Source organism: Sminthopsis crassicaudata, chromosome 4 (assembly GCF_048593235.1).
Source record: "Sminthopsis crassicaudata isolate SCR6 chromosome 4, ASM4859323v1, whole genome shotgun sequence".
Classification (NCBI taxonomy): domain Eukaryota; kingdom Metazoa; phylum Chordata; class Mammalia; order Dasyuromorphia; family Dasyuridae; genus Sminthopsis; species Sminthopsis crassicaudata.
Window position 1 is genome coordinate 197,918,345 of NC_133620.1, and position 26,116 is coordinate 197,944,460.

The 26,116-nt window shown below is 36.9% G+C and overlaps 1 protein-coding gene across 1 annotated transcript in view; it reads left to right on the forward strand.

The window, feature by feature from the left end:
• The first annotated feature begins 4,395 nt into the window (after positions 1-4,395).
• The window catches only part of BEND3 (BEN domain containing 3), a 61,590-nt gene continuing 39,869 nt past the window's right edge, over positions 4,396-26,116 (forward strand). The window contains exon 1 of the mRNA XM_074310162.1: positions 4,396-4,686. The gene's annotated coding sequence lies outside the window, so the exon portion shown is untranslated. The remainder of the gene's footprint in view (positions 4,687-26,116) is intronic.

The following is a 26,116-nucleotide window of genomic DNA, read 5'->3' on the forward strand; positions in this document are numbered from 1 at the left end:
ATCAGAATAGTCCTGAAATTTTTTTCTACCTTTCTTTATCAGCATGTGTGCATAATCAAAAAGAAAGTGTAGAGTTGAATTGATCAATACTATGACCCAAACTATTGGAGAAAAAACAGGGCTTTAAAATTTGTTATTCTAAGTTCTAAATTGTCTCCCTCCCTTGCTATCTTGCTCTAGAGAAATCCATCATTAAACAAACATATGTATGTGATATAGACATACATGTGTGTATATTGATATACTTATACTAATATATATATATTTACATATAAATGCATTCTATACATAGTTTCATTTATCAGTTATTTCTTTGGAAGTGGACAGTCTCTTTATACGTCCTTTGTAGTTGATTTGAGTATACTATTCAGAATAATTTAGTCATTCAGTTATTCTTCTTACAATATTGCTGTTACTGTAGACAACGCTCTTTGTTCTGCTCATTTTTCTTATTATAAAATTTGTTATTCTGATATATATCAAATAAGTCACCTGTTTATGCACTGAAAAAAAAATCAAAGGAAAAATGTCTTAGATTTAGGCCTGAAAAGTTTCTCAATTCTCATGTAGCCTAGTATCTTCATTTTATGTAAGAGGAAATTGAGCCCAGAGGATGATGTCATTTGTCCAAGATCACAGAGTTATTAATTGATTGGGCAAGGAAAAAGGGCCAGTGCTCCTTTTTTTTTGCTCAGTGCCACTCACTGAACACCTTAACTAGAGACATTTCAAATCCTAAACATCAACCTAATAATTCTTTGACTTTGACATCTGTTACTAATTTTTTAGACTCAACTATGGTTTGGTTAAAGAAGCTACTTCAGTCAGTTATTTAAAATTAAGATTGATGCCCAATTTTTATGTTATTCACTTAAAATAATGAGCAATTCGCTATTGGGCTTATATCCCAAAGAAATACTAAAGAGGGGAAAGGGACCTGTATATGCCAAAATGTTTGTGGCAGCTCTTTTCATAGTGGTTAGAAACTGGAAGATGAATGGATGTCCATCAATTGGAGAATGGTTGGGTAAATTATGGTATATGAAGGTTATGGAATATTATTGTTCTGTAAGAAATGACCAGCAGAAGGAATACAGAGAGGCTTGGAGAGACTTGCATGAACTGATGCTGCGTGAAATGAATAGAACCAGAAGATCTCTGTACACTTCAATGCTGTATGAAGATGTATTCTGATGGAAGTGGATATCTTCAACATAAAGAAGATCCAACTCACATTCAGTTGATCAATGATGGACAGAAACAATTACACCCAGAGAAGGAACACTGGGAAGTGAATGTAAATTGTTAGCACTACTGTCTATCTACCCAGGTTACTTATACCTTCGGAATCTAATACTTAACATGCAACAAGAAAATTGCATTTACACATATATTGTATCTAGGTTATACTGTAACACATGTAAAATGTATGGGATTGCCTGTCATCTAGGGGAGGGAGTAGAGGGAGGGAGGGGATAATTTGGAAAAATGATTACAAGGGATAATGTTATTAAAAAATATTACTCATGCATATATACTGTCAAAAATTTTATAATTATAAAATAAAAAATAATGAGCATTTCTTTTTTGCTTAAGCTTTCCAAAGGAGATGTGTTAAAAAGGCAACCTGATCATTTAAAATAATTGGGCCAGAAATTAAACAGCTCTCAATATAGAATATTAAGTCATTAAATAAGATTAGATAATTCTTGGAAAACTTTGGTTTAGAGCTGAATGAATATGAAAATTATTTAGTTTCTACCCTTTTCTTATTTCTTCATTTACAATGCAAACTTTTTAAGGTTGGGAAATATCTCACTTTTTCTTTCTTTCTTTACAAAGCCTAGCCCTGGCTTTTTAGATCCATACTTCCTGAAAATTTCATTATCCAAGTTAACAACTGGCTAATCTGGTGGTTGAAGGGCAGCACACACAGTGAACAGAGGGTCTAGCCTGTAAGACTCAGATCTGTTCTCAGAAATTTACTAAGTCTGTGACCCTGGGCAAGTCACTTAACCATTTGCCTCAGTTTCTTCATTTGTAAAACGAACTGGAGAAGGATGTGGCAAACCATGTCAGTATTTTTTTTTTTTACCAAGAAGACCCCAAATGGCATCCCAAAGAATCTGAGATTCATAAAATTTAGACACCCCTTGCTAAAAACTGTAGTAACAAATTTTACATCCTTAAATTGCTATTTCAAAATGCCTCTTCCAACTATTTTAAGTCCTAATATTTGGAAGTAACTCAACACTTTTTTCAGTATACCAAAGTAATGTGTGTTTTTTGATTGGTGTAGAATAGCTATAGATACTTTGGCAGTTGGTAACTTCTCACACACAAAGCAGATAGATAGATAGATAGATAGATAGATAGATAGATAGATAGATAGATAGATAGATAGATAAATAGATATAAAATTCAAGCTGAGGAAAACTGATTAGATCAGTTAACTAGACGACTAATCCTTAATTTTGCCTAGGTTATTTAGTACAATTACAAAAGAAATCTGAGTCCCAGCAGTTAAGAGGGTAAAAGGTGAACCTTCCCTTTAGAGGAGCTATTGTCTTTCAGTATTATTTAACCTCCTCCCCTCTCCTCCACACCCCCCTCTTCATTTTAAATGCAGATAAGACTGAAAGTTATTTTGAATTTGAAGGATTCTGGCTCTAGGGGGCTATCCCTTTTATCAACTTTTGAATTGGTAAAGAGAACCTATTTACTCAACTTCCTCAAGGCTTCCCGGTCCAATTCTAAGTGTTTCATGCGTGGTTGTTTTTTTTTTTTTTTTTTTTTTTTTTTTTTAATTTAGCTGGGACCTCAGGGTTTTATCATGAGGGGCACAGCTGAAAAGATTCTGCCCTTCATTTGTGCATCCTTTGAGTTCAAAAGTCGTAAGCTAAGGAAAAGATAAAAGAATGTGGCAATTCCTTTTCCTAAAATGACCGAGGTTCGCCTTCAGAGGCCTCCAAAATCCCAGTTCTCAATCTCTAATCGTTTAGAATTCAGGGAATAGGAGTCAGCATGTGTTTTTGTATTAGTTTAAAAAAAAGTATTCACTGACCAACAGGGCTATGCCACATGGTCTTCTCTGGCAGCTAACTATATGTGTGCAGCAGATGGAATCGTTTGTATGTTCTCCCAATTTATGATTATTTTCCCCCACCGGGACTTTTTTTGTTAATGATTTTTTAAAGACTTCCTTCTTTTTAAATTTGTCTCCGTTTGAGATAAAAAGGAAATCAAACTAGTTTTATGGGATTCATTTATATTCCGGTTCTAAAATTTTGAATTAATGTTCGCGCTCCCAACTCTTACTATGCCAAGTCCGTGAGACTTGTTTCATGAAACTACTCTAGGTGTAGACTGCACTTTTTATCTTTTCGGAATCTACTGCTCGCGGAGTTAGAACCCTCATTCAGGCTTAAATGTGCGGTGGGTTTATTTTTCTGTGTCAATTGTTTTCTGTGTGCCTCATTCAGGCTTAAATGTGCGGTGGGTTTATTTTTCTGTGTCAATTGTTTTCTGTGTGGATGTGATAATATACAAACAGCTCCCTCGGAGATTCCAAACTTAATTCTTTAAATAAAATAAGGATTTCTACTTCCGTGGTTTGCAAGTGACCAGAGTAACCATGCCTCCCAGCCTCTGTCCGGGTCGCCTGCTGTCTCTCCGCCTAACTCCATGGCGGATCTGGAGAAAGAGTAGGTGCTTCAGTGTTCCCTGGTGTCCAAAACCAGCATTTTCCAAAGCCCCTAGTGGGCTTTTTTAGGGCTGCGGATTTCTGCAAGCGTCCTGCAGTCAGGACTGTTAAGCAGATTACGTGGGAAAAGACACGGGAGGGGGAAAATGCGAGTTAACTAGTAGTGCACGCTGCTTATACCTTGAGTTTGAAAAAGCCTTTAAGAGTCGCAGTTCCCGTGGCACTAAAGCGTGAGCGATTCCATTTTGAATGGCACGCGCAAGGGGAAAACACGGACCGCGTGGCTGCTTCCCAGCTCCTCAGAGGGTGCGGCTGCGGCTGTGGGAAGCTGAAACAGGGCTCCGTGGCTCCCCCACGTTAAAAGCTGTAAGCGAAGCCAGGGCAGTTAGGCCTCCGCGCGCGCAGCTCCTCCCCGGGGAAACTTACTGGGCGGGGAGTCCCCACGGGCTGGGGCCGGGGAAGAGCGGCGGCGCCGCTTTCACTGGAAACGGGCAAACCCATCCCACGTGGAGCAGCGCGCTAAAGAGCCTGCATTAAGGCAAAAAAAGTCTCCTTCCCCGCCACATGTCCCTTCTTGTGCGCGCTTCCCCCCGGGGCTGTTCACGCCCGAGCGACTGCGCTCGTCCCGCGTGTGCCCCGCTGCGCCCAGGGAGGGGGAGGAGCGGGGTGGGGGGAGCGAGGCGGGGGAGGCGGAGGGGAGTTGGTGGTTCCACTGCAGCGGGGGCTCCCTGTGTCCTTGTGCGGAAATGACACACGGAGTCCCGTCACGTCACGCGAGAGCGCAGCGCACGGGACACTCACACAAAGAGAGGGGAAAAAAACACGGCACCCGCCACCCCTTACCAACTCCCCGGGCCGCTCTAGCCAGGCCCTCCCCCCCACTTCTCCTGTGGAACCCCCCACTCCCCGGCCCCGTTCCCCAACACGCGCAGCGCCCTAACTCGACTGGGTCCCGCTCTTGCAAAGTACAGAACTCGTCCCAGGTAAGTGTGTGAGATAAATAAAAAGCGGCTGCAACGGCTGCAGCCACAGCAGCTCGGGATCCGGGGCGTCTGGGAGAAGTAGCTGCAACATCCATGCCGGGGTGGGGGCGGGAGCAGGGGAGGGGACGGGAAATGAAAGGAGGGGGTGTCCTAAGTGCGTTTGCCGGGTGCACACGGGAGAAGCTCCCACCTCTCCCCACCCGGAGCGGAGCAGCGCTGCACCCGGGGAAGAAGCGAGACGGGAGCGCGGGCTGCTACTGCTGCTGCTCCTCGCGCGGTCCGTTTCGCCCCATTGTGCGGCGTCTCCCTTTGTGCCTATTCAGAACTCGGCTACATGGCGTACTGAGGAGCACGCGCCGGGCTGGGGGGGGTGGGGAAAAAAGGGGGGGGGCCGAAAGCGCGGAGCGCGAGCGCGAGGCTCCTCCATCAGGCCCGGGGAAGAGGAAGGCGGGTGGGAGGGGTGAGCGTGAAGTGGAACGGTCCGGTCGTCCGTTCGCCGACTGGCCCCACTCCGCGCCGTCCTCCAGCCCACCCCCGCCGCTCCCCCAACTATGGAGTGGCCGAGTTCAGGCAGCTGCTGCGGCGGCGGCCTCTGGAGCGGGCTCGGCCGCCGCCGCCGCCGCCAAACCCGCGGAAGAATTCTTAGACTTGGGGATGGGTCGGAGCGAGCCGACCTGTGTGTGTGTGTGTGTTTGTGTGTTTGTGAGTTTTGTGTGTGAGTGTGAGTGTGTGAGGGGGCGGAGTCTAGGGTGAGATTTTTTTTTTTGAGCTGTATGACTGGCAATCTAGGCAAGCCACCGCGGACTGACCCTGGGGAAACCGAGCCTCCTCTCTACGTTAAGCCCAAGCGAGCCGGGGGCAGGCGATAGAGCCCGCCCCGCCGCCAGGAGGCGCCCGTCTCTGTCCTCCCCAGCTCTCCCTCACCCCTTGCACATTCCCGCCCTGGATCTTGTCGCGCCTTTGCAGCCTTGCCATACGTCCCAATCCATCCAAAGGGAACCGGAGTAGGGGGTTATCCTGCTGCCCTTTCCTGCTCATTAAAAAACGAATGCCCCGTGCACGCCGCACCCTTGCTTTGCCAAACAACATAATGGGCATAAAGCACTTTGTAAAACTTAAAAATGCAGCTCGCGCCCATTAGTAAGCGTCATGTGCGCCGCAATCCTCCGTGGATCACACCACCTGCATCAGGAGAGCTGGGCAGTCAGTGCCCGGCGCGGTGCCGGCCTGGGGAGCCGGCCTTGTGCTTCTGAGCATGAGAGCTCGACTTTTTTTTTTAAAAAGCTACTTTTGACTTCTCTAACAGGAAATAAAGGCTGCAAGCTTTTGGGGGAGGAAACTGACTCCTGAGAGTCAAGAAATCCCAGGACTTCTTTGACAGTAAAAAACTGGGACAAGGAAGTAGTTACAGGGTGCATTTCCAGGCCTCTGGGTAAGAGTAAACGTTTTGCCGGTTGGTGCCTCCAAGTTAAGGGTCTGGTTGTTATCAGAACTCTGTCCTGAACCAGAACAAGAAGTCATATTTTCCTTATCCTGGGATTTCGGTGGAATCTAAAACACTTTTAAAATGCCTGCTTTTCTGATATCTGGCAAGGGAATTGCAAAAGGTGGTGGAGAAGGAATTGGAAGTGAGTTTGGAAAAACTTTAATCTGTGTATGAAACTGAGCTACTATTCAGATTGCAAAAGAGCAGAGCTCCCTTTCATTCATTTCAAGTAAAAAGTTGATTTTGTGTAATTAAAAAAAAAAAAAGATTAAAAACAGCTTGAAGGGTTGAGGAAGGTTGCAGCCCTTTTCCTGTGGAGTAAATTGGAGATTGAAATCGGGGAATGTAGTTGATCTGTTACAGCCCTTACGGATTGTGTAATCCTTGGGAAATTCAATAATCTTTCCAGTAATTGTCCTCAGTCAGGCAACGTGTTTCCAGTGCTGTGCACCTCCTGGAAAAGGCAGAATTAAGTGACGTGATCAGGGTCTTGGGGAGTTAAAGCAAGGTCATTGATTTTAAAATTGGAGGGTTCTTATAACTCATCTAATCCATTTCCATCGTTTCAGATAAGTGGTTTGAAGCCAGGATACCTGAGACTTCCCAAGTCCAGCATAATTGCTGGATACCACATTGCCCAAGGTAGCGGAGGAGAGCAGAAGCCAGAGATCTGCTTGTCATAGCAGGGCAGATTTTCTCATATTACTCATTTCAAGAAAAGAAAGTGCAGTTCTTAAAAAAAATTTTTTTTAATTGAAGTTTTTTTTTTCCTACATCATTATGTGTGCCTTTTACCTTCCTTAACAGTCATCCCATATGGCAAATAGAATTTATTTTTTTAAAGAGAAGTCATCACTGATTGTATAACTTGTTACCTCCATAGTTTGTAGGTATCTTCCCATATCTCTTCACTGAGTCTCAGAAAGTGTAATTTTTAATAAGGCTATGCAAAGGGAATATCCTTTGGAAGACCATGTGTTCATAAACAGAGAGAAATATCTTAATGGTAATGTGTAGCTTGGACCGTTTGTCCATTGGTAATCTAGTGTATACAAAATAAGAAGGCAAGGCATTTTCATTATGCCTTCTTGTTCACCTCTACCTTTTAGACCTCTTGGGGGAGAGAGGCAAAAGGCTGCTACTAATAATAGAAAATTTGAAAGTAAAACCTGATAAAAGTGTGATGAGATGCATACAAAATCCATCAAGGATGTGGCTAATGTATCATACCATTCCAAACTTCACTGGTGACCATTGAAGCAATCACTCGATTCTTCATTGTATTGGTGCTGTAATTAAAAGTAGTTTTTGTTCCTTGAAAAGCCTGAAATTATGTCACAATGAGAGCTCTAACCAGAAATAATTCCAAGTTGAGAATCACAGTTATGTGGGGGACGTGTTGAGTTGAGGTGTGAGGGTTGAAAAATGAATAATGTTACTTTCATTAGTGATACTGGTAAGTTCTTGCCCATACTGTTGTTTAAGTTAACTCAGTTTCATCATTTATAAAATGAAGATTGGTGGAGATTATCTCTAAGGATTGCTCCTTACATTCTGATATTCTTCAAATGTGTAAGATGAACCATCCTTGATCTGTTGGCTAAAATAGGAAACTTGTTTGTATTTCATTAGTTCATCTTCTCCTATTTTCTCATTATTATCAGCTTAGTAGCTGTATGCTTCATTATTTTAAAAGTTCCTTATTAATTCTTCATAGAATTAATTGAATTATAGGTATTTTTCCAGCCAATTTGATTCTATTCAATTCAGTAAACACTTAATAAGCCCCTGCTATAGGTCAGACACTATACTAAGTACTGGTCGGGAGAATCTCAATTCAAATCCAGTCTCAGGCACATGTTAGCTGTGTGATCCTAGGTAAGTCACTTAACTTCTCCCTTAATTTCCTGGAGAAGGAAGTGACAAATTACTCTAAGATGGACAGAAATGTTACAGAGTTACAGGGTTACAGGGGGTCAAGCATGACCTGAAAAGCAAAAAAATTAACATATTCTCTATGACTGAAATGACCTCCTTTCCCTTTTTCCTATCTATCTTTTTAAAGTTAAACTAAAAAATTATTCCTCTTCTTCTTTGATAAATTTATCACTCCTTTTTTTTGTAATTCTTTGGGCATGTTCACTTCACTTTTCTTTGGACCTCAGTTCCCTAATTTGTAAAATAAGGTATTTGGACTAGTAATTGACTGTAGAATGCTGCCTTTCATTTTGTCTTTGTAGCCTGGCACATACATAGTAAGTGCTTACTAAAAATCCCTATTGAATGCTGAAGATTATTTTAAAGCGTTTACAGCTCTCTACCTATGATCTTTTCATTAATTTGTTTTTATCAGAAATAGCATTAGGTTTAAAAATTAGAGGTCCTACATGAGTTCAAATGCTGGCTATGTCACTGAAGTTTATTATAGCCTGAGAAAATCACTTAACCTCTCCAGATCTTATTTTCCTCATCAATAAAATGAAAGATTTGGTTAAGTGAGAAATTAAGGTTATCTGCCAGCTGTAAATCTGTGAATCTCATGCTGCGAATGCAGTTTTTTTCATTATGAAGTTAGTGTCTTAATGTGCCCCATGAGCATAATCTGCTCTTACTTTGCCTATCTCTTTCTTCTCCAGATCTGACAGTGCTGCTCTTCCCCTCTGATACTCCAGCATCTTTTACAACTTCATTATTTCAATTCATAGCTTTTGTGGTTTCTGGAATTGGCTGCTACATTGGGACCAGTGCATGCCAAGCTAAAATAAAAGACATTCAAGTTATTGTCAGCTTTTAACGTCAGTGATGGTAATTCATAAAAGTGGTGTGTGGAGGTTAATATTTTTATTGGGGTGTGTGTGTGTGTGTGTGTGTGTGTGTGTGTGTGTGTGTGTGTGTGTGTGTGTGTTTTAAACATAATAAGTGTATTTGAGCCAGATTTGTCCTTGATTACTTTAAAATCAAGATATTTAATTTGTGACTATAGAGCTCTTCTAATGTAATGTGTATGCTGCCTTAACTACTGCTGGAAAATAAATATATACATTATTTTCTGTGTCCCTAGTACTCTTATGAAATAATAAAGGTTCTTTAAATGCAAAATGTGGATGCTTTCAGTCAAGTATTTTCCTGTTTTCTCTTGAACTTCACTGTCAGGTGCGAAGATCCAGAGTACAGTGAATTATAGTTGGAAAAAAGTATCTATAAATGGTTTGCTCATTTGCTTAGAACATCATATCATTGAGGCACATTGGGTCATGGCTTTAGTCTTGGTGTAAACCAGTTAGCTTTGCTTTAATATACTCACACATGATGTCCTTTACCTACAACCTGTAGTCATAGGCTCTCAGATATAGACCTCTAAGGAATCTTAGAGGTTTTCTTCTTCAGTCCTTTCTTTCCTTAGGTAGAATAATTTTCCCAAAGTTACTGGAATTTGAATCCCTGTCCTGGGACTCTGAGGCTGCTAAGACTTGAGTAGTTAGTGTGCCTGGACGAATCTTCTTGGGTCCAAATCTGGTTGCAGACACTAACTGTATAACTGGACAAGTCATATAACCCTATCTACCTCCATTTCCTCATCTGCAAAATGATCTGGAGAAAGAAATAGAAAACCACTCCAGTATCTTTGTCAAGAAGACCCCAAGTGGAGTCATAGAGAGTCAGACATGACTAAAATGATTCAGCAATAACTACCTAGGACTCCAGAAACAGTACTTGTCCTACATACACTCTACCAGACTCACAACTGATTCCCAGCTTGGGAACTTGTAACTTGTAATATTTGTTATGCTGAATTGAACTTTGTGCTAAAGTCATTTTTTGAGACAGGGTAAGAGAATGGATCAACGGAAACAATTTTACCTCCAGTGGAAAAACAAATGCAAGTGAATGTACTATGACTTAGTTGTGATGAAAAAGATCAGCAGGGATAGTGTGATATAGTAGGGAAAACAGGCTCTCCAGTCACTGGTCCTGAATTTGAATCTTAATTTCTTTTGACAAGTCATTTAACATCTCTAGGTTTCAGTTTCCTCATCTATAAAATGAAGATTTCTGAGATTCCATTTTGCTTTTAAATATTTCTCTGTTACCACTGTTAAAGTGAGGTGTCTTTTCCTCTCCTTGGGCAATCAGACTTTTTAAAGTAATTTATTTCCTGGATTGCCATTATTTAAATTATGAACATTCTTTTGTTTGTTTCCTTCTCTCTGATTTTTAAGACTGGAGAGTTAAGAACAAAGTTAAGAGAATTTGAGGCCTAATCTGAGGAAGACTGGCTTGTCAGTATAGAAAACACATCCCCAGTGTCTAAATAAGATACTAAATTACAGGTAGTCAGGATTGAAGAGCTGAAAATAAACATGAATCTAGTTCTGCATAGAGCATGGGAAGATGAGTTTGCCTTTTGACAGCTCATGAGGACAGGCAATGACAATTACAGCTTTAGAAAAACTTGTGGGAAAAATTGCCCTGGTTGAGAGAGGACCGGTATTTTTCAAACTGCATTAGCAGATGTAACTAAAAATAAAAACAAATTGAGAACATGCCCTGTAAGTCCCATGGGCAGAATGCCACTGTGAGACAGGCTTCTGAACAGCCTTGAGGCTCCCAGTCTTCCATATAAAAGCAAATGAGACACCAGATTACACAAGTATAAAAAAAACTATGGGAACATTTTTTTTTTTGTTTTTGTCCATGGGGATAACATTTTTTTAGTTTCATCACCCAGATTTTTTTTTTAAAGAAAAGTTTGATAAGATTTTAAAGTTTGAACACACACATACACTCATACTCTGTTGCAGTTTCTTTAGGATATGATGCTTTTCTCAAACAGTTAATTAAGAAATACATAATTTTAGAATACCTTATTTTTTCCTTCCTCCAACTTAAATTATGTTTCCACATTTATTTCTTATGAGCTTGAATATAGTATGTACCTTGGAAACTTAGCTCAAAGAAGCCAGTTTTCCTTTTTTTCTTATAAATTTTAAATTTAAATACAAAATGATAAAAGAAAAAAAAATTGCCAAGCACACAGCATAAAAACATGAAGATTCAATATAAAACAATAAATTTCCATTTCAAAAAAAGCCTATAAATATTAAATATTACACATTGTTTTCAAAGCTGTTTATTTGCATCTTTCAAGGTTTTCTTTTGTTCTCTAATGTGCACTTTTTGTTTCTTTTTTTTTTTGCTTCCCCTCACCATAAAGAAAGCTACAATTATGTGTGTATATGTATATCTACAAATATTACATACATATATTCATATAAACATATGTACTAATTACCCATTTATCATCTGTTTTTTTGAAAGTGGATAACATTTTCCTTCATAAGTAAGCTGAAGTCTTTCTGTGTTTTTCTGAATTAACCAGCTCATTATTTCTCACATCACAACATATTCTAACTCAAGAAAGTCCCATCAGAGAAATTTTGAAAGTTTTTCCCTGATTTTTCTGCATTCTATTTATGGCTACATAGATTTTATTTATTAAAGAACATTTTAATTTAAAGTAATAAAAATTATCCATTTTATACTTCAATAAAACTATAATATAGTTTACAGTTTAATGCTATTGAATCTGCTTCCTTTACATTTACCCCCCTGGTTTCTTTGAAGTTCCTGACCTTTTGTTCTTCCAAATTTAACTTGGTTATTATTTTCCTAACTCAGTAAGATAATTTTTTTAGTAATTTATTAGGATGGCATTAAATGGGTAGGTTAGGCAAAACTGTCATTTTAAAAATTGTATTGACTTTACCCACCCATGAACAATAAGCATTTATTTATTTATTTATATCTGACTTTATTTGTATAAAAAATGTTTTATGTTTACATTTATATATTTCCTGTGAATGTTTTGGGAGGTATACACTGAGGTATTTTGTACTGTCTAGTTATTTCAGGTGATCTAAAACAATATTGAATAATATTGCTGACATAATATATTTTTTTCTTGATTAAATCTATTTTAGCTTTAACCTTGAGATCATGATTATTCCTGCTTTTTTTTTAACATAAAATCTTTGTGTGTTCATTTCTCATTTTTACTGTGTTTGCTGAAAATAACATTATTAAATTCAATTTTTAATCTATCCATTTCTCTTTTATGGGGAAATTCACATTCTAAGCTATACTAACATTTTCCTCCTTCCTATTTTCCCTCACTTCCTTCTCACCCTATTTACCCTATCCTCTTCATTCCTTTTTACTTCTGCCTGCTACCTTGCCCTCTTATTTCTTAACTTACCCACCCTTCTTTTTAAAAAATTAATTAATTAATTAATTTAATTTTACAAAAATTTTATGCATAGTTAATTTTTCAGCATTGACAATAGCAAAACCTTTTATTCCAACTTTTCCCCTCTTCCTACCCTCCCCTCCCCCAAATGGCAGGTTGACCAATACATATTAAATAGATTAAAGTATAAGTTAAATACAATATATGTATACATGTCCAAACAGTTATTTTGCTGTACAAAAAGAATCGGACTTGAAATAGTGTACAATTAGCCTGTGAAGGAAATCAAAAATGTAGGTAGACAAAAATAGAGAGATTGGGAATTCTATGTGCTTCATAGTCAACTTCCAGAGTTCTTTTGCTGGGTGTAGCTGGTTCAGTTCATTACTGCTCTACTGGAGGTGATTTGGTTCATCTCATTGTTTGAAGAGGGCCACATCCATCAGAATTGATCCTGGGTATGCACATTTTGATAATTCTTTGAGCATAGTTCCAAATTGCTCTCCAGAATGGCTTGATGTATTTACAATCCCACCAACAATGTATCAGTGTCCCAATTTTCCCACATCCCTGCCAACATTCTACATTATCTTTCCCTGTCATCTTACCCACCCTTCTAAGAAATCTCTTTATTGTCTTCCCCATCCTCGTCTCTTTGTTCTCTTATTTATTTCTGAATTTAGAAGACTTTTTTTACCTTTCAAGATTTATATGGTATTCCCTCTTTAACCCATTCTCAATTAGAGTAAGGTTTTAGAACTACTCACTCTCTCCCCTACTAATTTTTCTCTATCAAATTTTTCCTTTTATGCCTCTTTTGTATGAGGTAATTACTCCTTTTTATCTCTCCTCAGTTTTGTTTTTTTAGAAACATCCTATCATATTGAGCTCAGACTAAGCCTTTCTTTCAAACTACCCAAAAAATGACTTATGAAAATAAACAGTTTAACCTTATTGAGTCATTTATAATTGGTCTTTAATGTTTACTTTATATTTCTCCTGGATATTATGTCAGATTTTCCCTTAAGTTTGGCTGTTTTTGTCACAAATATCTGAAAAGTCTTTCAGTTCATTAAATATCCAGGTTTTGTTTTTTTTTTTTTTTCCATTCAGGATTATATTTACCTTTGCTGGTAAATTATCCTTGGTTGTAACCCCAGCTTTTTTGCTCTATGACATAGAGCATTCCAAGACTTATGATCCTTCAATGTAGTAACTGCTGAGTCTTGTGTAATCTTTATTATAGCTCCATGATATTTAAGTTGTGTTTTTTTCCCCCTTGTTATTTAAAGGCCAGTTTTCTTCATAATCTCCTAAAAATGTCTTTTTATTCTCTGCTTCTAGAGACTTATTTAATTAGGTTATTGTTTTTTCATTTCCTATTTAACATTACTTATCTGTTAGTTTTTGTGTTGAGTACTGAGGCTTTAAAGCAAGAAACAGTCCCTGCCTTGAAGTAGCTTACATAGTTAGTCAAGGAGACATTATGTAAATAAAAATATACATACTGAATGCATGGAAGGCACTCTTTGAGGGGAGGGCTCTTGGCACCTTGGCGACTGAAAAAGGCCTTCTGCTAAAAGGAAGCTGAGTCTCAAAGGAAACTAGAGATTCTAAGAGATTAAGATGAGGAAGCTGTTGGATTTGAGATGTGTTCAGAACATCTAGCCTGAAATGTTCAGTAGGTAAATGGCAAGGTTGGCCTAGAGTTGGTAGAGAGGCAAGGACTGAATGTATAGATTTGGGAGTCATCTCATAGAGGCAATCATTGCCCACAGGAATTTATGAGATTATCAATAGAGGACGGGGAAAAATGGTGGCCGGGGAAAAGCCTTAGGGTACACCTCCAGATTAAGGGAAAGGACATGTTGCTGTAAAGGACACCAAAGATTAGTCAGGTAGATAGGAAAAGCAACAAGAAAGTGGTCTCTTAGAAATTTAACAGAAAAGAGATTATCTGGGACAAGAGAATGATTAACAATGTGAAATGCTCCAGGAGAGATCAGGAAGGATGAAGATAAAGAAAAGGCCAATAGATTTGGCTATATCTGCTGGGGACTTCATCAGCCAATCCTGGGAAGCCCAAGTCTATAGGAGTTGGCTCTCAATCCCTGGGAAACAGGGCAGTGAATGTCTGATGTTGGTCAAAGCAATACACTTTTCCAGAGGGTGAGATCATCCAGAATTCGAAGGATCATTGTTTTGCCAAGTTTAGGGCACAACCTGCTTCTTGAGCCTTAGTTCTGGAAACAGGGCGTTTCCAAAATATATTTTTAAATTTATTTTTTGAATAATAGTTTTTTATTTTTAAAATAACATGCAAAGATAGTTTTCAACATTCACTCTTGCAAAACTTGTATTACATATTTTTCTCCCTTCCTTCACCCCTTCCCTAGACAAGTAATCCAATATAGGTTAAACATGTGCAGTTCTTTACATATTTCCACATTTAGCATGCTGCATAAGGAAAATAGATCAAAAAAGAAAAAAATGAGGAAAAAAAGATAAGCCAGCATACAACAACAAAAAAGGTGAAAATACAATGTTGGAATCCACACTCAGTCCCTGTAGTCTTCTCTGGATGAAGATGGCTCTTTCCATCCCAAGTCTATTGGAATTGGCTTGAATTATCTTATTGCTGAACAGAACCACATCCATCACAGTTGATCATCACATAATCTTGCTATTGCAGTGTAAAATGATCTCTTGGTTCTACTCACTTCACTTAGCACCAGTTTATATAAGTCACTCCTTTTTGAACTCATCCTTCTGATTGTTTTAACTTATTCAGGTATTCTCCAGATGATGGACATCTGCTCAGTTCCTTGCCACTATAGGAAGGATTGCTACAAACAATTTTGCACATGTGCATCCTTTTCCTTTTTTCATGATCTTTTTGTCTCCAAAATATTTTGACAAAAGTAATAGAAAACTTAGGATGTGTTGCCTTTTTGTACTTAATATTGGCTAAATAATCTGAGGCTATATTAGAACTCAGGTTTTCTTGACACTAGGCTCAGCATTCTATGTAGTATTACCCAGCTCCCTGCTTATAAAAGGAATTTTTTGAAGGTAATTCTAAGGTTTCCATATGTTTTGTGGAAAGCTAGTCCTATTTTAAGATCTTATGACAAACCCCAATGAATACATCTCCTTTAACAAGGACAAAGGCTGAGATTTGAACTTTGTGGTCTCAGGAAGTCCAAGTACTTCCTATATATGGGCCAGATTTTTATACTCTGGCTCAGGGACTCTCCTATAAAACCTTTGCCTAATCATGAAGAGATCCGAAGAGATCATGAAGTTGCATGCAGTTACACGTATATACATTCAAGGGTTTTTATAATAAGAGTGCTAGGAGTAATTTAGATCCAAAAACCTAAATGTTTTATGTAGCTACCCATATATGAATTTGGGGGTTTCTGAAGATGAATTAAAAAATGCTTCCAGTTAACCAGCAAATATTCTTGGACACTTCATCCATTCTCTGATTAGACTCATGCAGATTCCATTCTATTCCCAATGACTTTGAAGGAGGGGGGAAACATTCTCTTTTCAGAGGCAACACCAGAATCAGCGCATTTTTGGGTGAGTCCAAAATCATTCACTTTTACCATCTTCTGCTTGCTGTGTGACCTTGGTCATTTAATCCTTGTTGAACTTAAGTGGTCCCCATTTGTAAAAATATCTCTGATTTTCCAAGTCCCAGATTAACCAAGATGGTTTTTATTTTATTTTTATTTGTGTGTGTGTGTGTGTGTGTGTGTGTGTGTGTGTGTGTGTGTGTGTGTGTGTGTGTGATATTTCCTTTCTTTAAGGATCTCTCAATGAGGAAACTTCCTACAGGGAATAAAGGAAAGGGAGTAAATCAGTGCCTAGAAAAGCATTTGTTAAGAGCTTAGCATGTGCCACACACTATGAAAAGCAAAGACAGTCCAAGTCCTTAGGGAGTTTATAACTGCAATTGCTCTACTGTGTACAAACCAAAGAGTTGCCTGGGGTCGCTGAGAAATTAGGTGACTTGTTTTGGGTTACACAGGCAATATATATCAGAGACAGATCTTGAACCCTCTCTCTCTATGTAGTATACCTTGCCTTGCTATTTTTCTTAAAAATGTCAGAAAAGAGAGGACTTGGGAGTTATTATTATAAAATATTCTTCTAATTGATCTAGGAGAGAAAAACATAGTTTACAGATTTTTTTTCTATTTTTTTCCCATTATTCAGAACAAAATAAAATAGCAACTTAGGTATCCACATTTTGTTGAAGTGACTTCAGCCCATTAACTTTGCCAGCCAACCATAAAAGCCCTTATAAATGACTTCTGGCTCAGCTGTTTTGAAAATCTTAGAATTAGGGGGACTTTAGTCTATTGGGGTTTTTTTTTTTTCTGAAATACCATTTAATCTTAAAAAAAATTTAAATGCTAATAAATTACATGGGTACATTCTGTGAAGCACCTACAAAGATATAATGGTATTTCTTAGGATGGATTGCAAAGTACATCTTTATTCTCTTATTTGTGCATGGCCAAGTATTTCAAGACTTTTTTTCCTGATCTAAAATACATATAAGCCTTGCTCCCACAACAATCCAGTAAAAATTACAAAGTGAAAACATTCTTAACCAATATACTTATACTTGTAATCATATATGTTTGCTTTATTTCTAATATTTGGTACATTGTTATCTGTGGCATGAATATTTTAAAAGTTCCAAGTTGGAATGATTTGATTTGACAGAAATAACTATCTTGTCTCTACTTGTGAGTGTAATTTAGAGCATAACTAGCTGCTTTCTACCAAAGATTGTTTCTGCCTTTAGTTTCCTCCAGTGAACTTTTAAATGTGTTATAATCTGATTATGAAGCAAAGTAATTGGAGTTTAACATCATGACATGTCTATTTACTGTTGGTGTTAGAAATTAAGAAGGGAGAGTGAGCATAGAGACAGCAACGATGGTAGCAATTCTGGGGCCTGGCTGGGGCTCTGGCTCATCCCCTTTGGGGGAGGACAAGCTCTACTCTACCAGCTCTGGTGTCTTTGCTGCAGCCTCTGCTAAGTTGATCTTGAAGTCTCTTCCAACATCTGGGAGGCATTTTCCTTCTTCCATCTTGTACAACCTCAGTGTCTGGGGAGGGGAAGGGGATTAGGTCCATACAGTATTAGCTCAGTTCTCACACAGCATATAGACCCAGTTCCTAGTCTAAAATCCTCCTTGAGCTGGAGTCCCAGGCACTCTGGCTTCTCTGGGTTAGACTAGCCTTTCTTCTAGGAGGACTGGCTGTGGGAGCACATTTTGTCCTTCTGTTTTTTAAAAAATATTCCTATTCATAGAAGAAACCAGTCCTAGATAGCATCAAATTGACTGACTCAGCCTTTAAGGACAAAGTGTGTTTGGGACCATTTCCCTGAGAAAGCTTTCTGATAAGTATACACTTTTGCTTTAAAGATTCTTAATTATATTCATATATGACCATACAAATTCAGCACTTATTAAGCACACAGTATATCAGGTCCTACAGATACAAAGTTGGGAAAACAGTGAATTCTGTGCCCTCAAAAGGGATATAATCCAGTTTGGGAGGAGTAATACAGGGTCAAAAATAATCAAAACATAAAAAATAAAAATAACAAAAGAAAGGAGCAAGGATTCTTTTTATGTCTTTCACCTTTTTTAGCAGTCTAGTAAAACCTGAGGACCCATTCTTGTAATAATGTTTTTGAGGGTATAAAATAACACATATAAGATAAAAAGGAAATATTGAAAGTACAATTATGTATTTTTTAAACTTAATACATGTCTCCCAGTTCAAGAACACCAAGTACCATAAGAAATATGATGAAGGAGAAGCTTCTTTTAGCTAGGGTAAAATTAAGGAAAGCTGCCCAGAGAAAGCAGTTGTTGAAATGAATCTCAAAGAGGAAAGGACAAACATTTATTAATGTTTTTGCTAGTTTTTGCTAGGTACAATACCAAGCACTAATATCTTGTTTGAACCTTACAATTCTGGTAGATAGATGCTTTTATTATCTCTATTTTATAGATGAAGAGACTAAAGCAGAGGTTAAATACCACGTCCAAATTCATAGAGCTAAAAAAAACTCAGGTTTTCCCCCAAGGATTTCAGAAAGAAGAGATGTGAGGGTAAAGAAGACGACCTTGGTAAATAAGATGAAAAAGAAGAGAAGTGAATAGTTTCCTTTGTGTGAAAGTAGAATTTATAAAGGAATGGTATAAAATAAAGTTAGACATGAAGATGAAAGCCAGTAAAGGCCTTTAAAATACTAAATGTGTTTTTAGTATGTAGTCTCTGAACTCAGAATAAACAAGTATTGATTAAAATGAAAGCACCCCTACTTGTTAGGTATTTACCTTCTAACAGGATATCCTCATTTGGGATTTCTTGGCAAAGTTATTACTGGGGTAGTTTGCCATTTTCCTCTCAATTCATTTCAAAAAATGAGGAAACTGAGGCAAACAGGGGTTGGATTGGAACTAAGGCCTTCCTGATCCTAGGCTCAGCACTTTGTCCATTATACCACCTTGCTACCCCAAATAACTACAGAATGCTCAAAATTTCTGGAGATCAATCTACCAAATTACATGAAACATTTATATAGATTCAATTTACAAAGTGTATCATATAGAAATAAAGAACTTAAATAACTAGAATAATATTTAGTGTTCATGGATGGATCATGCCAATATAATAAAAATGGCAATGATACCAAAGTTAATTATTATCTTAATGTTATACCAATCAAGTAATCAAGATTTTACAGAATTCTTTAAATAAATTTATTTTGAAAAATAATATATCTAGCATTTCAAAGGAGATGAGGTAATAGGTAGGGCAAAAAGGGAATAGCACTTTCCACTTTCATATGTCAGATTATATGATAAAACAGTAGTCATCAAAATCATCTGATATTGGTTTAAAAAAAGAGGAATATCAGTGGAAATGATTGGACCAGGGAGAATAAGAAACAGTAGAAATCAATACTCCAATATTCAATAAACCAGAAAACAAATTATTTAGGAAAAAAAAAACCCAGTTTTATAAAAATTGCTTGAAAAACAAGAAACCACTATGACAACAATTTGGCTTACTCCATATCCCACGCTGCATTCTAAGTGGATACATGATCTTAATAACAATAATCATATCATTGAAATATTAGAAGAAGAGATCACATACTTTTCACCTAATGGTAAGAGGTATATTCGAAATCAAACAAGGGATACAAGCAATTATAAAAGATAAAATAGATTACTTTTGTTACATGAAATTGAAAATCTTAATACATATATACACTCAAAAATCATAACCAAGTAAATGAGTGGCCAAAACAAAAATTTTTTAAGACTATTTTTCCCTCCTTTTTCTTTAAGAAGGCAAGCACTTTGTAAAACTTATTTCCATATTAGCCATATTGCAAAAGAGAATACAGACCAACAGAAAAGGAAAAAAATCCAAGAAAAATAAAGAAAAAAAAAATAGTATACTTTGATCTGCATTCAGGCGTCATCAATTTTTTTGTCTGGAGGTGGATAGCATTTTTCATCATATAAGTTCTCTGGAATTTCTTGGATCGTTGGATTGCTGAAAATAGCTGTCATTTACAGTTGCTCACCATCTAATATTTCTGTTACTATGTCCTGGCTCTGCTTATTTCACTTTGCATAAGTTCAAGTAAAGTCTTTCCAGATTTTTGTGATAGCATCCTTCCCAATATTTCTTAATAGCACAATAGTATTTCATCACAGTCACATACTACAACTTGTTCAGCCATTCTCCAGTCAATGGGTATCCCTTCAATTTCCAATTCTTTGTCACTATAGAAAGAGCATCTATAAATATTCTTGCATGAATAGGCCCTTGTCCTTTTCCTTTGATCTCTCTGGGATACAGACTTTTATAGTGGTATTGCTGGGTCAAAGAGGATGAACAGTTTGTTCTATACAACTAGTTGAATCAGTTCACAATTTCATCAATAGTGCATTAGTGTTGTAGTTTTTCACATCCCCTCCTACATTTGTCATTTTCCTTTCTGTAATATTAGCCAATAGATATAAGGTCATACTTTTGAGTTGTTTTAATTTGCATTTCTTTCATCAAGGGTGATTTAAAGCATTTTCTCATATGACTATAAGCTTTAATTTCTGAAAACTGTCTCAGGAAAACAGAAGAATTGAAAATTGTTGACAAATATATGAAATAATGTTCTAGATGACTAAAAATAAAATAAATACAAATGAAGTTTTACCTTATATGTTGCCTTGGCAAAGATTGTCAAAAGATGTCTTGTGGGAAGGTAGGCACAGAAATGAATTCTTGTTTGAGCTATGGATCAATACAATAATTGTGAAAAGAAATTTGGAATTATGCAAATAAGGTAATTAAAATATCCATATCCTTTGATTCTAAGATCCCATGATGAAACTTATACCCAGCCCTGGACTGTTAACAAAAACAAAGTCCATATACATCAATATGTTTATAGTAAAACTTTTTGTGACATCAGAGAGTTAGAAACAAAGTAGATGCCTACCAATCTGAGAATGGCTAAACACAACAAATCGTCGTGGTCTGCATTAGGAAATAATAATTGTGATGAATATAGAAAAGCATGAAAAAAGCTATATGAACTGAAACATATAAAGTGGGGCCAAGAAAACAGTATGTTATTATTGAAACAATGTGATTAGAGAGAACAAACATACACAATTAAAAGTTAATTTTACAAAATTACAAAAAGGAAATATGGCTGGGGGGAAAAAAAGAAATATGAAAAGGTACCCAAACTTTACCCTTCTGCAAGGATAAAAAGTTGATTTGTATGATACATTTTACACATTTTCAAACTTTTAGGATGTATCAATAAGAATTACTTTTTGTTTTTTCCTTTGAAAATATTTGTTGAATATGATGTTTGTTCTCTAAGAGGTTGGCAAGATACTGGGGGAAATTACGGTGATATAAAAATCTTTTTTTTAAACAAATATAATAATTCCCTTTGACAAACATTTAAAGAAAGAGAGAAAAGGTTAAGAACTCTAGGACTCAGTGGTCCCTAAGATCTCACAGTCCTACATTTTTGATTGTATGATCCTTGGTTTTCTTCATTTCTTATTCATAGTCATGTTCCTTCTCTGTTGTTTCTCTGGCACAGAAAAATACTATCAACTTTTCTTTTTGCCTTTGTATTTTGTTATATGTACATACATATACACATATATGTGTATGTGTGTATATATATATATATATATACACACATACATATATATGTGTGCCAAATCAGAGGCATGAAGGACTACCTAGAAAATGAAAATTTTCTTAGGGACAAGATTTGAATATTCTTTGGAAGTCTTACAGGGGGACATTTCTTGACCTAAAGAGCCTAATAGAAAATGCTTTTCATGAGTATCTTTATCAAAAAAGATGCTGAAAAGTCATTAATTCATTAAAAGTTCCTTACCCTTCCCCCTTATTTTGCCTTTTGAAGGATTATACTTTTTCTGGACAAATTACCTTTGGGTACAAACTTGTTTCCTTTACGGCATATCATATTCTAGCATTTCTTTTCTTTCTCTAAAAAAAAAAAAAATCCCTTAGTAGGTGTTTGTGAGTGATCTGATTTGGAGCTTCTTGGTTTATGAGCTATCTCCTACTTTTAAAATGTTGTCTTTTCCTTGGGAGTCCAGGAGCCTGGAAACTAAATTTATGGGTGAATTAAATTTAAGGTTTCTCTCTAATGGTATACTTTGGATTCTATCTAGCTACACTGTACCCTCTGGGTCTACTATTTCAGTGTAAATTTCATTATGAACTAATTTTGTTTCATCAGTTGTTTTTTTTTTTTTTTTTATATATTTTCCTACAGTATTGAGGAATACTTTATCCAAACCATATTGAGCCTTTCCCTTGTAACAGGTAAACAGCAGAAAATAACACTGTGACCATATCTATATGTATGTATAATATTCTGCCTTTGTAGTTCTTTCATGTTTCCATTGAGAGAAAAGAATTATCTGTTTTCTAGGACCAAAGACGTAACTTATAGTAATCTTCTTTTCACTATATTCTTTTTATTGTGTTTATGGTTCTTTTGGTTCTGTTGATTTCATATGAGTTCCCATATTTCTTAGAATTATTCTTTTATTTCTGACTGTCCAAGAGTAGCATTCAGTTACATCCATCAATCCTTTAGCAAGCATTTATTAACTGCCTGCTATGTTCCAGATAATGTTTAGCCATTTCCCAGAAAATAGATACCCACTTTAATTCCAGTTCTTTGTTACCACAAAAGCACTAGTATGAATATTTTGGTATACATAGGGACTTTCTGTTTTTGACCTCCTTGGAGCATATGTTAGGTAATGGGATCATAGAGTCAAAAGAGATATGAAAAGTTTGAATTTTTCTCATTTAATTCCTCTCCAATATTTCCATTTTGTCATCTAACAATTTTCTGAGTATGAACTAAAACTCAAAACTCTACTTTTGAAGAAGAACAAATTACCATTCTGGAGAACAATTTGGAACTATACCAGAAGACCATAAGCCTGCATATCCTTTGATCCAGCAATATCATTACTAAGTCTGTACCCTAGAAAGATTCCAAAAAAAAAAAAAAAGACTTATTTGTAATAATAATAATAATTACAGCAATTTTTTTTGGAAATGGCAAAGAATTGGAAAGTGAAAGGATGCCCATTAACCAAGGAATAGCCAAATAAGTCTCACCATATGATTATGATGGAGTACTCTTCAGCCATTGTTCAATTGATAGGTATCCACTCAGTTTCTAGTTCCTTGCCAGTATTGAATAAGTCTTACATTATTGTGATGGAGTACTGATGTGCCATAAGAAATGACGAACAAGATGCTTTCAGAAAAATCTAGGAAGACATATGAATTGGTGCAAAGTGAAATGAGCAAAAAACGAGAACATTGTATACAGTAACAGCAATATGGTATGATGATCACCTAGGAAACACTTAGCTAGAAAAATCAGGACAATGATCCTCGATAATCCTGAAGAATTCATGGTAAAAAATGCTATCTTTTGCCAGAGAGAGAGAGGTACTAATTACAGCAGTTCTGATTACAGATGGAAGTATTATTTTTCAGTTAATTTTTCTTGTTTTTTTTTTTCTCAATATGGCTATTATGGAAATATACTTTACATGATTTCACATGTATAATCAGTATAATATTGCTTACTTTCTCAATGAATGAATGGAGAAAGGATTCTAAGTCACCTAGGTGGTAGTGAATAGAATGCTGGGTCTGGAATCTTCCTGAGAGTTCAAATTTGGCCTCAGACAAATACCTGTGTAATGTTGGCCAAGACACTTAACCCTATTTGTCTCAGTTTTCTCACCTGTAAAATGATTTGTAACTTTCCATAACATTTACATACCACAGTTTGGTGAACCATTCTTTATGAATCTTCCCTTTTCCCATCTCCTTCAGTCTGATATGCTCTACTCAAAGGAACCTCATCATTCCATATAATTACTAGTAAGATGAAGCATTCACCAAACCGGGTTGGTTTTCCCATTTGTTTTGCCAGTTGAAACAAAATAATCTTTTGGAATAGACTTTTATGTCTAATAACTGACTTTGAGTTATGGGTTTTTTTTCCCCCGAATTTTAACTTGGTTTGTTTGTATTGTACACCAAAACTTTTGTTTGATACTTCTCTCTCTCTCTCTCTCTCTCTCTCTCTCTCTCTCTCTCTCTCTCTCTCTCTCTCTCTCTCTCTCTCTCTCTTTCTCTCAACTCTCTGCTTTGCTTTAGGAAAATAAGCAATCTAAGCAGAAGTCAGAGAGAAAAGTCAAATTTTTAGTTTGGTGGGGTTTTTAAACAACTCAGCAAGATTTGAGCTCATAATTTTCTGTACTAAAGTCAGCAGTCTTGCCTCAAGCTACACAGAATCTTTGGTTAAAAAAAAAATAACGAGCATTTTCAATAGTTAAATTAACCACCAGAGTGATACTTTTTTTTTTTTTTTTAATATGATCTACTGATAAGCAGTTCAGCTACTTAGAACCTGTGGACATTTAATTCAAAGTGATGAGCTATCCACATCTCATTTTGCCACTCTAATTTATCTGATTCTTCCCACAGTTTAATCAGAGACAGTTTGGGGGACTTCAGGGATTTGTGTCTCAGACAAGTAGTTGCTTCCCAGGGGGAGAAAGGAATCAAAGTAGAACAGGGTTTACTGTGCTTGGAGGAAGGAATAGATTTTTGTCATATGGACAGTAGAGAAAGATTGTAGAAATGGTGACAAACTCCTCTCTCACTGCAAATCCCACCACCACCCTCCTTACCCCAAGCAATATCTAGTATCCAGCTGTGAAATGAAAAGCATGTCAGTGTCCCAGTAATTTGATGTTTTTGCAGTTCCTCTTTCATCAAGAAAGTCTGTAGTTTTGAAAAGAAAAGACATTTGTTACATGCTAGGCATTTGGGTATCTAATTTTGTATTCACAGTGAAATCCCAGGACAGTAGTAACTTATCTAGGATAGCAAGGATCACCTAGGCAGAAGGTGGGAATGTGGAGGGATGATATTTAATTTCCTGTCTTATCTCATCATGAATGTAATGAATGTGTTTCTGTTTTCTGGGAGTTAAAATCAGTGGAATTGTGGATAGTGTATTCCGGTCTTGCTAATCCAGCATCCTTGTCAAAGTGTCTCTCTGAGCACTGCAGGCGCTGTTCAAAATGCTTGTTTTGATAAATAAATGGATGTCTCACACACATGCACACACCACTCCTTGTGCTTCTCTGTGTGATAACATATGGACAGAATTCACTTAAAAACAAAGAAAACCAGGTTCTTCTGCTGCAACATGGATATGACAGGAAATAAATTGAGAATGCTTGCTGGCTGGTGGTTCTCATGCATGTGGAAGGCTTGGTAGAGCCAAAACTAGAGGTTACACCTGCTTTCCCAATAAAAAGCATCTTAGAGACTGACAGGTTTGGTTTTGTTTCTGCTTAGCTGTTTGATTCTTAGGTTCTTACCTCTTCACCAATCCAATTTAAATGAATCTTGACTTGAATCTCTCCTAGAAAAGAGGTGGTGGACTTCAGATATAAAAGGAGGTATATTGTTAGGTATGGCTAGAATGTTGGTTTGTTTTGCTTCTGTGTTAACAAAGGAAGATTGTTTAGGGGAAGGAAGATGAGGTTTGTTGGTTTTTTTTTTTTTTTTTTTCAAAATTAAAAAAAAAAGGTTTTTTTGTTTGTTTGATTGTTTTTGCTGAGGTACTTGGGGTTAAGTGACTTGCCCAGGGTCACACAACCAGGAAGTATTAAGTTTCTGAGGTTGGATTTGGATCAAAGAATAAAAGGACATATTTTTACAACTATAGCCAAAAATTTCAAGCTAAAGCTTGGCTGTTTTCCTATTGGGGAATGGCTAAACAAATTGTGGTGTATGAAGGTAATGAGATAATAGTATGCAGTAAGAAGTGATGAAATTGACAATTTCTGAGGAAACTGGAAAAACCTTTATGGACTAAATGCAGAGAGAAGTGAGCAGAACTGGGAGAATAATTTATGTAGCAATCAATAACATTATAGAAAAAACCAACCTTGAAGGACCATTCATTATTATATTGTGAGCTTGGTGGGGGAGGGAAGAGCTTCCTTCATCCCCCTTTCTTTGTTATT